Here is a 12,453-nt window from a genome sequence, read left to right on the forward strand (position 1 = left end):
CATTTCAGATTTTGGAAAGGCTTGGTCCAGTTGCTTATAGAGTTGCCTTGCCACCGGGATTTGAGCAAATCCATAATGTGTTTCACGTGTCGATGTTGAGGGGTTACCTCCGAGACCCGTTTCATGTGATTGACTATCACCGGGTTGCTATTGATGACAATATGGAATATGCTGAATGGCCGGAACGGATTGTTGACAGGCAAGTGAAACAGTTGAGGAACAAATCCATCCCAATGGTAAAAGTGGAATGGAAAGAACACTATGGGACAGATGCTACATGGGAAAAAGAGGAGGAAATGCGACCCCGCTACCCACATTTGTTTCCCGACGAAGGTAAATTAAGTTTAGAGGACCAAACTTCCTAAAGGGGGGGAGACTGTGATACCCCTGTTCCGTAATATGCTAAATTGGTCCTTAATTTGAATATGATTATGTGTTTAGCGTGATTTTATGTGCCATTATGTGAATATATGTGATTTTGCAATTCTATCTGTTCACCGTAGGAATATCTATTTGAATAATCCGCTTTGGAAATTAAATTGAGGGCCTTATCGGCTACAAAACCCGAAATTGATTACGCCTTTGTGATTAGCGTAATTTTTAGAGCCTACGGTAAAATTCAATTGAAAAATTAATTCGGGCCAGATTAAGTCGATTTAATTGATGAATTAGTGCCCAAATATTTTATATTGAAATATTATGTTAGTGGGCCTTGTTGTATGATAGTATTACACTCCCCTCTAGCCTTTATGAACTCAAAATCTGAGTTAGACTGTTGAGAGGAAGAGAGAGCCGGCTGTAGAGAGGAGGAGAGAAGAGAATTGAGCAAACTTAGCTCAAAGCTTGGGAGCCTCGAAGATTATTCAAGTTTTGACCATAGATTGGGAGAATCAAGCCTCTAGGTAAGTGAATTCATGGATATTAAGTTCTAATTTTGTGAATTCAAGTTGAAATAATGGTCAAGAACATGAATTAGTTTGAATGAAAAGGAATTGAGTTGTACATGTTGAATTTCACGCTAATAGAAGCATGCATGTGAAGAATTGTTATAGATTTCCATGTTTGAGCTTAAATTGTGTAATCCATGTTGAAGTTTGAAGGAAATCCATGTGTGTGACCATTTCCTCACCAAATAAGTTGTGAATAATGTGTATTTCTTACATGCAAGAGGAGATTATGAAAGGATAGGCTTTGCATGTTAGAAATTGATATGTTGGTGATGAATTGGGATTAATTTGAGGCATGCATGTAAATGATATAAGAGATTGAGCTTCCTAATGTTGTAATATTGCATTGGTATCATACTAATATGTGTATATTTGAGTTTTGAGCCACTGCATGCAAGAGTTGTAGCTGGAAGGTTGAATTGGAGCTCAAGAACATGGTCTGGGAAACCCAGAATTTTGATGTCCGCTCGAGTGGGGAAGTTCACGCTCGACCGGGGATTTCGAGCTCCCAGTAATTGTTCTTACAGGCTTGGTGTCCGCTCGAGCGGGAAAGTTCACGCTCGAGCGGGGAGCTATGTTGAGAGGCTTTCCGCTCAAGCGCTATGTTGGACGCTCAAGCGTAAATTTCACCCATCCAGTACTTTTGCAGGCCTTAGAGTTCCGCTCGAGCGGGGAAGTTGACGCTCGAGCGGGCACCCTGTTTTCTGAAATTCTGGAAATGCATTATGTGTTCTGTTTTTCGTTCTCTTTCACGTGTAAGCACTCTTAGGCATATGTTAAGCCTTGTAAATGAGCTAATGAAATGTGAATTAAGCCTAAAGAGAGATATGTAAATTAAAGAGCGGATTGAACTGTTAGTGACCCTTTTGTGTTCATGAAATGTGTAGGGTCAAGTTTCAGGGCAAATTCACAAGCCGATCATTGTGAGTAATATCAATATTTGAAAGCTTGTGAATGTCCAATTGTTATTCCCTTATAAGCCTTATGAATTTGCTAATTGGGATCGTGGACAAGTCTGATACGAATAAATGTATGGGCCGAAGGCCGTTTTGATACAAATGAATGGGCAAAAGGCCGTTTTGACAAGAATGAATGGGCCGAAGGCCGTTTTGACAAGAATGAATGGGCCAAAGGCCGTTTTGATATAAATGTACCTATGTTAAGTAGGAATATGAATTGGGCCGTTATTCTACATATTGTTTATATGACTTCTGCATTTGATATTATTCACTGGGCTATCACTTACGCTCATTCATGTGTTTGTAGGTGAGCCAAGGGAAGTCCAAACCCAGCCCCAGTGAGGTCTGCTAGGAAAATACGAGTTTTGAGGAAGTCAGCCTTGCGTCTCACTCTTGAGACCTATCCTTGCCTTTTTGTTATGTAATTATATTTTGTCTTGCCGGCAAGGACTTTATGTATATTTGTAAATAGTCTGTCATGGGTTGACTTAATTAGACGATCCTGTCTGTAAAGAATTTTATGGTACTGTACTTTTGACGTGGGTTATTAACGTATATAAGTTTGGGTTGTTTTGAAGTGCATATAAGCACGGCTCTATGGACAAAGTTTTTGATTATTGCTTCCGTTTGGCCCCTCTACTCTGTTGACTTATGTCTATTTTGGTTTGAGGCCGTAGGTAATCACAGGATTACTGGCCGGTTACGTCCTTAACCCATGGGGGCGGGTTCGGGTCGTGACACTAAATTTCCAAAGTACGTCTACAAGTTAGACAAGGCTTTATATAGGTTGAAACAAGCCCCTTGGGCTTGGTATGATAAGCTCGCTACCTTTCTTCTTGACAATAACTTTCAAAGGGGTAGTGTGGACAAGACCTTATTTGTGAAACTTACTAAGTCACATATTCTAGTTGCTCAAATTTATGTTGATGATATTGTGTTTAGATCCACATCTGAATCTTTTGTGAAATATTTCTCGGATTGCATGACACATGAATTTGAAATGAGCATGATGTGAGAATTGTCTTTTTTCTTAGGGCTTTAAATTAAGCAATTGTAGTCGGGTTTGCTTGTTTTTCAGACCAAGTATACCAAGAACCTTGTGTCTAAGTTTGGTCTAGAGTCGGGCAAACATGCGTGAACCCTTATGAACACGAGTCTCCACCTCTCTAAAGACTCTTCTGGCACTGATGTAGATCCTACCCTTTATAGGAGTATGATATGAAGTCTTCTGTACCTCACAGCCTTTCGGCCCAACATTGCGTTTAGCATAGGTGTTTGTGCCCGTTATCAAGCTTGTCCTAAAGAGTCTCATCATTTAGCTGTCAAATGAATTGTCAAGTATATCAGTGGGACTTTGGGGTATGGGATTTGGTTCTTGTCCAACATTACAACTGATATTATTTGTTATTCTAATGCCAATTGGGCAGGGTGTACTGATGATCAAAAAAGCACATCCGAAGGTTTTTTTTTATCTCGGGAATAATTGGTTGCATGGCGCAAAAAGCAAAATGCCATCTCTCTTTCGACCGTCGAGGCTGTGTATATTGCTGCAGGGAGTTGTTGTGTTCAAATGATTTGGATAAAGAAAATGCTTCATGACTATGGTATGGACCATGACACACTTACTCTTTTCTGTGGTAATACTAGTGCCATTAATATCTCCAAAAATCCAGTTCAACACTCTCGCTCTAAACATATTGACATTCATCACCATTTTATTCGAGAGTTAGTTGAGGAGGCCTTGTAGTTCTTGAAAATGTACCCACTGAGCATCGAAGAGTAGACATTTTTACAAAACCCCTTGATCTTCTTAGGTTTGAGTTCCTTAAAAAGACCGTGGGTGTAGTGCTTATAAACTAGAGTGTGGCTTGTTGCATAAGTGGTTGTGTGTAACTGGCATTGTATGTGCTTGGATGTTATAATCTCATTGTCATTCATACTTGTCATCTTTGTACATAGATTTATTTGAACATCTCTCATGTTGCTTGCAAGGATTCATGTGTATTTTCCAATGGCTCATTTTGTAAGTACGTGCTCATTGATTTCACGTCATTTTGTACGCATCATTGAGTTAAACTATTGCAAGGGTTTCCGCATAAGTGATCAAATTTCTCTATAGACTTCTAGCATTGTGTCTTATGCATTTCTAGAGGAATTGACATATACTAGTATATCATGGGTAATGTTGAATCTTTTAACCACCTACCATCTTTTTGTATCTCCAAGGCTTTCCCTTCAGTTCTTTGTAGTCAAGGCATAAGGGAAAGGCTACCTCAGAGGCACCAACCAGGCCATCCTTATTATATCCATGCTTCTTTGGTTTGGTTTCCATACTCTTGAGCGTGAAAGCCGCCACTGAGTGTCCAAAAGAAAAAAAAAACAAGAAAAATCAATAAAAATGATCCATTGATTGCGGGGGAGCCTCCACTTTTACTCAACAAAAACCCCTTAATTCCTAGTGGTTTGACTTTTTTCAGCCGTGTTTAGATTCACTTGCCAGAGGACCAGCCATCCAATCACTACTAGGATTAACTCTAGCAATTGTTGACACTCAAGGATTGCACACACACACTAACTATGTAAGTTCTCATATTGTCTCTTGAGTCCTGCATCCATATGCTACCTATGTTCATTGATATATGCTTACATTGCCTGCGAATGATATCATGTTCATATTGTCCATCTTGCAATATTGAGGGTTTCATGATGTGTGGATTATCTCATCTAGTGTCCCAGTATTGCCATCGTACTAATCCATTTTTGTTTCAGGCGATACATAGTTGCATGAGTGGTTTTGGATGCTCAACAAGTTGTTTGAGGGCCTTGCAAGCCTTTTCTATTTGTTCACACTGCTCGAGCGATGGTTCTTGCGCTCGAGCGGTAAATTCCCCATTCTAGTACTTTTGTAGGTGGCCCCAAATACTGCAAGCTTGTTTTGTGCACTTGAGTGACAAAATACTGGCTCGAGCGACTGCTCCATGTTTAGTGACTTCGCTCGAGCGAACAATTAGTAGTTCAAGCAGTTTGCATTCATTTATATACCTATAATCCATCATTTCAAATTCATTTTCCCAAATCCAGTCAAAGCTCTATCTCTTTCCTAGGGCTATACTCCCCCATCGGCAATTTTTGACTGGCTTATTAATTTCACTTGGTTTAGGCTCCTATTTAGTGATTTTCATCACTATTGGGTAAGTTTTCTTCATCATAGTTCAGTTTCTCTTGTTTGTTTTTCTTATATTTTACATCTTTCTCTATTGTTCGTGAGTGTTGTTTGTATATGGACTCTCATGTTTCTTGGTTGGTTTCTAGTTATTGCTGTTGTTGTTGCTGTTTTTTTTTTTTTTTTTTTTTTTTTTTTTTTTTTTTTTAATTTCATACTAGCATTCCATCTAGTTTATGTTTTTTAGTTGTCATGTGTGATTATTTATAGGGTACCATTTTTTTCTCATTTTCTTAGGGTTTGAAGTTTTCTTTTGAATAATGTGTGAAAGTTGGCCGAGTTCATAATTGAGTAATTGAACCTCTCTTATATATCATGCTACACTCTAATTGTTTACTTCTTACTAATGAAGGTTGTGCTTTCTGGTTGACATTGGGGTTGGTTCACTATGAATCTTTTGGTATTGTCTCTTGGTTGGTTGTCTATGGGAGGGTTTATTGGTGGTTTCTCTGTTGGTCTTCTGTTTTTCAGTTTTAGTCATGGCCCAGTCCTCAAAAAGGCGCAAGGCCACAATTTCTTGTCTCACTTATAACACAGAAAAATTTTTGTCGAAAGAAAAAAGCCAACATGTATAGAGACTTCTATGTGTCTAGGACTATTCACCTGGAACGTTATGTCCAACCCTCCATTTTTTAGTACATCTCTATTCGTTCTGTATTTGATTCCTTGCGTGGTGAGCCCGTTCTTCTTTTCTCCGGCCAACAAAATCTCAGTTGGGTTTGGGAATTTTATCATAACATCCACTCAATTAATTCTATTTCTCCCTTTTTCAAATCTTGGGTTCATTCTGAGGAAGTTTTAGTTGATCATGAGGTTATTTGCTCTATTCTTGGCATTCCTGAAGTCCAAAATTGTCACTTTCCTTTTCTTGTTGCTTGCAATGCCAATTTTGACATGGTTGCCATTGAATTGTATGGCACTCCGCGGACTTGGATTGCCGAGTCTCTCATTAGGCAAAATGAGCTTCTTCTCCACTTTCGGCTTTTTAACATCATTGTTTGTGCCAACATCCATGTCACCCACATAGCTCAAACATCTCACAAGATCAAGGTTATGTTCTTTACTGCATTGATCACCATCTTTCCATTAATCTCCTTCAGATAATAGTTTCCAAAATGATCTCTGTGTTTGAGGGTAAGAAGTCTTTGGGTCTTTCCTACGAGTGTCTTCTAAACCAGCCTTTTACACCTCTTGGTATACCATCCTCCGCTGATGATGAGTTTTCTTGTTCTATCAAATCCATCACCAAAAAGACCATTTCCTAGAGTCAAGCCTATCTTAGGGAGGAGTCGTTCGGGGCCGGTGTTTTAGGTGCAGCTGAGGATCAGATATATGAGGGTACAGAGTTTGACGCTACAACAACTGGCGAGGGGGAGCGGCTTGCTCATGCTCGGACTGTTCGGAGACAACTCCTTCAAATAGAGCAGTCCATGAGCGCACATTATGATCGGTTAGATACTTAGATGGATTTGTACGATGCCTGTATCACTGATTTAGAGATATCCAACAATGCGTGTCTCACTGCTTTGGAGGCTTCCTCTGGAAAGATTGAGCATGCCATGGACCAATCCTCTCTCTAGCTTGCCCAGATTCTTTCCATGCTTCAGATACAGCAGCACCCTCCATTACCGCTGTATCTATGATGGGTGTTTTTGTGTTTCTTTACTTTGGGCAGTTTTATTTTTATTTTTTTTTGATGGATATATTTTTTGTTTCTTATTTTGACAGTATGTTGGTAGTACTATTTTGGCCCATCTGACTGTATCCTCTATCACTCCCTGACAAAAAAAAAAGGAGTATTTTTGGGGGGTTTTTTGGTTTTGGATTATTATGTTTCCTTGGTTGGGATCATTTGGTTGGGATAATTAATTGGTTGGATTTTGGATGGGTTACTTGATTTATTGACCACTACTAATCATGCTAATCATTCAGTTATCGATTTCTAGTGTTTGTGCAATGTTGTTTTCTTTGCAGGTGGTTCATTCATGGTGGTTCGAAGGTGGTGTTTTATAATGGTTTAGTACTTTTTTAGTTTGTTTGGTTTGTTTTGTGTCTAGAGCATGAGTTTATCAGGATTCGAATGTTAGATGCATTTTGTCCGGGAATTGACAAAGGGGAAAATTGTTAGTTCCCTTGTGTTGTCAATTCCCCAAACAAAACATTTTTTTCCAAATGTAATCAGTGGTTGTTTTCTTCATGACCGCTCGAGCAACACAATGGCCGCTCGAGCAAAGAATCCATGCTCCTAGAAGTTTAACATCTCTGCAAAAGTACTGGGACAGTTCAATGTTCGCTCGAGTGAACCTTTTGGTGGCTCGAGCGAAGGCACTTATGGATTCCACACATATGAGGCACACCGCTCTAGTGACCATTCCATGGTTTGAGCGGTCCCTGCCACCCTATTCAGTATAAAGCAGCGCGAAAGTTAGATTTTAGGGTTACAACTAACAGATCTTATTCTTGGGAGTTAGGGTTTTTCTATTGAGATTCTTTACTTGTTTCCTTTGATGTCTTTGTGAGTTTATCTCATGATTTGAATCATTTACATCAAAGGGTTGGTTGATCATCCAAATCAAAGAGAGTTTGTTCAGTTGATTTTAAAGATTCGAGCGTGAAGGCTTTTAAGGAGTTTGAAGTGGCTCGTTGTTGTGGTTTCAACGTGGATGTTATGGATTCAACATCAGATTAGTCAATTCTGAGACGAAGGTTTTGGTGAATGAGGCACAAGTTGTTGAAGACAATTTTATAGAGTGTTGGGTAAATTGTTTAGTAATCTTGTATTTTTATTCTTCATATTGATTAGTGGCATTTCGCCCGTGGTTTTTCTAATCACAATTGGAGGTGCTCCTACTGTGATTTTTTTCATATAAAATGATTTGTGCCAATTTATTAATTGTGAAACAACAATTTAAATCACTTTCACACGTATTAGATGATTTAGATTGTTAGTTTTGATTGATTGGGGATTGTTGCAATTAAGTTTGTTTCGAATCACAAATCACTTAGGTTTGTCATTATTGCTAATGGGTTTAATTTGTACATCTTTACCATATTTTGTTTTTAAGATTTTGACTCTGTCAAATCTTTTTATTTACTGTATATGTAAAATTGATGGGTATTTGGAGTTCATTTTTGTGTGAATAATAGCCAATGTTTTCTTCACCATTGTAAAAGATTAGATTTGGAAGAAAAGTGAGTTTGCCCTAAATGTCCCAAATATTTACTTTGTATAAATAAAGGGAATTGATGATGAAAATGTGAAATTAGATGGTTATTAACATGGATGGTGGAGTTGGATGTGTATTATCGCTCACATCTTAAATTTTGGATAGTTTATCTGTATTGGAGATTTTATATATGTTTAGAAATATTTGTTTTGGGCTATCGGTGGAGGATATCTATGATTGTTGTAGAAATTGCATGAGGATTAGGTGAATTGAAAATAATTTCTCATCCGCGTGCATTGAACATTTGTTGCTCATTTAATACATTATAAATGTATATGATTTTGAGAAAAAAAGGGGTGAATGTTGGAAAGAGGTGTGTATCACCAAATTAAGTTGGCATGTGTGTCCAGGGTGAAAGTTTTGAAAAACATGCGTATACATGGGTGTCGATTCCCACAGACGAAATATCTACAAAATGGAAATAGTAGTGTCTGTATAGACTATGTTTACATGGGTGCCATTTGACGATTTTCTGCGGACGAAATATTCATGAAAGGTTGTATCGGTTTAAGAATTTGCCCCTTGTTTCCTATGGTGAAGGACATGATTTGAGAATTTCGATATAATTTGAGCATGGCAAGACTTTGAGAAAAAAATCTAAACCGTTTTGACAAGGGCATTGTGTATGCATTTCACCGTTATATCTTTGTTAAGATGCATATGTTGTGTTAGATTATTTCTACTAGGCTTTGGCTTACCTTATTAAGGGAAAACCATTCTCGGGTGCTAGGGATATGACTCCACCAAGGACTTAGCTTGGGAGGAATGTGCAGCTGAAAGCTCAATGTTGTTTTTGTTTGTTGTTTAATTTTGTACAAGCATAGGGCTTTATATGTATTGAGCTTAAGGCTCGCTTTTGATGTACCCAAGCATTGATTTGGAAATGTGTAAGCCTTTAGGGCATATAATTATCTATTCAGCTTTTATTTCTTTTCTCAATCTTGTAACACATGTTGTAGATTCAGGATGTACCGTTTATGAATGTATATCACATGTGTCACTTTTTGTATATTAAACTTTGATTTATGAAAGCTTATCAATTCATATATGTTATCACTTCTCAATTGTTATGAGGTGGGTACATTGTAACAATTTCGGCGCATTATAAAGATCGAGCATTGAGGAACTTGAAGCAGCCGAGGTATTCTGCGTCAAACTAGGTTCCTCCTGGATGAACCCCATCATTGTGTTCCTAAAAGATAGCATTTTGCCAGAAGACAAGAAGGAGGTCAACAAGATTTTTGGCTTTCCCCATCTCTAGCACTATACAAAAAGTCCTTCACAGGACCGTAATTGAAGTGTGTCCATTCGAGCAAGGCCGAGGCATTCTTGTTCGAAATCCATGAAGGCATTTGTGGAAGCCACCAAAGGGGGAGATCTCTAGCCTATCGAACTATCTCACAAGCAGATATAGAGAAGTATGTCAAGAAATGCGAAAAATGTCAGAAGTTTGCGCATCAAATCCATCAACCTACCAGAGAGCTTCTACCTCTTACCCTCTCTTGGCTTTTTACAATATGGGACTTAGACATAGTAGGACCACTCCCAATCGGGTGGAGGCAGAGACACTTGTATCCATCAAAGAAAAAGACGTCAAGAAGTTTGTCTAGCAGAACATCATAACCCGGTTTGGAATTCCCAAGGCCTTGATATCTGACAACGGCACCCAATTTGATGGAAGAATCTTTAGTGGTTTTTGCAAAAAGCACAAGATCGAATTCTACAACCCCACGCCGGTATACATTCAAGCCAACGGCTAGGCCGAAGCCTCCAAAAACGTAGTCTCAGTTGGTCTGAAGAAGAGGCTAGAAAAAGCAAAAAAAAAAAATGGGCTGAGGAACTTCCCCATGTCTTATGGGCTTACTATACCACACCTAGGCGGTTGACTGACAAAACACCTTTTGCCTTGGCCTATGGCATGGAAGCAGTAATCCCCCTAGAAGTCGGCCTCCCCACCATTAGAAGCAAAAATTTTGCTCTAGATTTGAATGGAGAGACCATAGCCTTGGAGCTAGATCTACCCGAAGAACGAAGAGAAATGGCACTAGTCCATATCGCCCCATATCAACATGAACTGTCTACAAAACACAAGAAGGCGGTGCATCCAAGGCAATTTAAGATTGGAGATTAGGTGCTACGCAAACTAATGGGAAACACTTTGCTGCCTAGGGACGGTAAATTGGGACCAAACTGGGAGGGGTCGTACAAAGTGGTGGAATTAGTAGGAAAGTGAGCTTACCACTTAGAAGATGTGGATGGTTGAGCTATTCCACGGCCATGAAACACCGTCAATCTCAAGATATTCTATTTTTAGCTCTTTTCACTTGTAATTTTCTTTAAAGTTTTCGTCCAATGTTCAATAAAACAAGTAAACAACTTTTTATGGTAAATTTTTCAATACTTGTATTTATTTCGATTTGTATATAAATCTTTGTCTAACTGGGGGCAAAGAAGGTTAGCAGGTTCGACCAACACAATTTTTTGAACTCTTTAGCCAAAATGGTTATCTTGGCCAAAGAAAGTAGGCAGGTTTGACCAATACTATTTTTTGAACTCTTTAGCCGAGATGGTTATCTTGGCCAAAGAAGGTTTGAAGGTTTAACTAACACAATATTTCGAACTCCTTAGCCAAAACGGTTATCTCGGCCAAAGAAGGTTGGTAGGTTTGACCAACTCCATTTTTAAACTCTTTGTCCGAGATGATTATCTCGACCAAAGAAGGTCGGCAAGTTTGACCAACACTATTTTTTGAACTCTTTAGCCAAGATAGTTTTCTCGGCAAAAGAAGGTTGGCAAGTGTGACCAATACAATTTTTTGAACTCTTTAGCCGAGATGGTTATCTCTGCCAAAGAAGGTTGGTGTAGACACCCCATTTTTGACCGCCCTCAAGACTTGGACGTCACCGTTTGAACACTAGGTGATTATCCTTGTTTGTGTTCATCTTGAGTTCCCGGAGGTCTCGGCTATGCGCCTTGCCTCAGGATCTCTCGACTCGACTGTTTTGTGTTTGATTTTGCACCAAACACTTGTGTTTTTGATCTGGAGGGCAGGGAATGGCTTGTTGGCCATCCCCACACTCCACCGGCAATGGTTTGAGGCCACCAGCTGTGTTTTGCTGCCATCGGCCAAATGTTTGGCTGACCGGCACTCTAGATGGTCGACCAGCCATCTATGTTGGTCAAATAGCATTTTTGGCTGGCCGACCACTGTTCATCTGCTTTTGCAGATATTTTTATGCCAGCTGTGCAAGCTGGCATACACTTTGCTCCCCTCCATACACATGTAGGGAGGGATCTCCCTCTTGACTAGCTTGTTTGGAAAGCTTTACAAGAGGGATTGTCTATAAAAGGGAGCCTCTTCTCCCTCCATTAGGGTTACAACATTTTTCCAGAGGGCTCTGATATTAGGGTTAGGGTTTGCATATCCCCTATCTCTATCTCTCTCTCTCTCTTTTGTGTATAAGTGTGTGTTTGGTCTTATTATTGCACACAAACCCCCACCATTACACCTTACCTTGGCTACTGAGGTGCTAGGGAGCTGTTCTTGAAGTTTTTGACTAGTTTTGAGCTCAAAGAACCAGCTGGAGCATTGTTTGTGAAGGAGGTCTACAAGGGTAAGAACTTCACCCTTTATTCCCCATTTTTGCATAGCTTTTTAACCTATCTTATAACTGTTTTTAGACTTTGTATATAACTAATAAAAGTCTTGTTTTTGAGTGCTTTAAATAGTTTTTTAAGGTCACTTTGTTGTTTGGGATTGTTTGACCCTTCTTAGGGCTTGTTTGGCCCCATTTTTGTGCTATTTTGGTGAGCTTCGGGACCACTTTGTTTGGGCCTCCTCACCACTGAAATCTTGAGAGATTTCAGTGGTGAGGATGGTGGTTTAAGGTTCTAAGAAGGAGAGGGCCGCCCCCTCTCCTTGTTATCTTCAGAATGTGCCATTTAAGCCTCATGTGTGAGCACCATTTTTGAACTCATGTTGGCCATGTTTCAGTAGGTATTTGGTAGTATTTTTCCATGCTTTACCTCTGTTTTCACTTGGTTTAGACACACCATGCTTGCCTTGCATACATGTCTTGTAATGCCATGATTTACCT

The sequence above is a fragment of the Camellia sinensis genome, chromosome 12, assembly GCF_055761805.1.
Source record: "Camellia sinensis isolate YWXY chromosome 12, ASM5576180v1, whole genome shotgun sequence".
NCBI classification, from domain to species: Eukaryota; Viridiplantae; Streptophyta; class Magnoliopsida; order Ericales; family Theaceae; genus Camellia; species Camellia sinensis.